Consider the following 1,332-nt stretch of genomic DNA (forward strand, 5'->3'; position numbering starts at 1 on the left):
GCTCTAACCACTAGACCCCACTCCCCTCCCAGAGCCGGGGAGAGAACCCAGGAGTCCTGGCTCCCAGCCCCCCTGCTCTAACCACTAGACCCCACTCCCCTCCCAGAGCTGGGATAGAACCCAGGAGTCCTGGCTCCCAGCCCCCACACAGTAACTTCCCTCAGACCCAGGAGTCCCGCTGCTCGCTCATTCCCGGGCTGGATAGTTCAGTCCCGGGGTGCAGGGGGGTCTCAGCTCTGTGGGCTGGAGGCGATCGCAGCCCCCCAGGGGGCGGGCCGGAGACACCTGGAGCGGCCAGGTAAGGGCCCCGCCCAGCCAATCCCAGCCTCCCGAGGCGTCCGAACCAGCCAATGGGGGCCGGGGCCGGCGGTGCCGGGCGGTGCTGTGACGAGGCGGTTCTGGCGGAACCCAACTGAGAGTGCCAACTCAGGACAAATTGCTCAAATAGGGCAGTTACAGCCCAAGGCTGGGGTTTTTTCCACCTCTAAGGCAAACCAAACCAGCCAGACTAGGAGGACTTTGGCCTCACCCCACTGGCTAACCGCAAGTCTCACAAGCAATCTCCTTAGACACTCCAGTTTCCCAGTATTACCACCAGTGCCACTCGTTATGGGGACAAATGGTTATGAAAACCAATACCCCAGTAAAAGAAAAAGGTTCTCCTGATCCCAAAGGACCAAGCCCCAGACCCAGGTCAATATACAAATCAGATCTTACCCACAAATCACGCTGTTGCCAATCCTTTAGAACCTAAAATCTAAAGGTTTATTCATAAAAGGAAAAAGATAGAGATGAGAGTTAGAATTGGTTAAATGGAATCAATTACATACAGTAATGGCAAAGTTCTTGGTTCAGGCTTGCAGCTGCGATAGAATAAACTGCAGGTTCAAATCAAGTCTCTGGAATACATCCCCCGCTGGGATGGGTCCTCCGTCCTTTGTTCAAAGCTTCAGCTTGTAGCAAAGTTCCTCCAGAGGTATGAAGCAGGATTGAAGACAAGATGGAGATGAGGCATCAGCCTTATATAGTCTTTTCCAGGTGTAAGAACACCTCTTTGTTCTCACTGTGGAAAATTACAGCAAAATGGAGTCTGGAGTCACATGGGCCAGTCCCTGCATACTTTGCTGAGTCTGAAGGCATATTGGCTTTCTCTCAATGGGTCCATTGTATAGCTGATGGTCCTTAATGGGCCATCAAGCAGGCTAGGCAGAGCTAATCCCAGCTTGTCTGGGATGTCACCCAGAAGCATAGCATAAGTTTGCCATACAGACAGTATAGAGCCAATATTCGTAACTTCAACTACAAAACTGATACACACATATAGACAGCATA

The sequence above is a fragment of the Terrapene carolina genome, unplaced genomic scaffold, assembly GCF_002925995.2.
Source record: "Terrapene carolina triunguis isolate 2854851 unplaced genomic scaffold, T_m_triunguis-2.0 Scaffold30843, whole genome shotgun sequence".
Lineage (NCBI taxonomy): Eukaryota > Metazoa > Chordata > Testudines > Emydidae > Terrapene > Terrapene triunguis.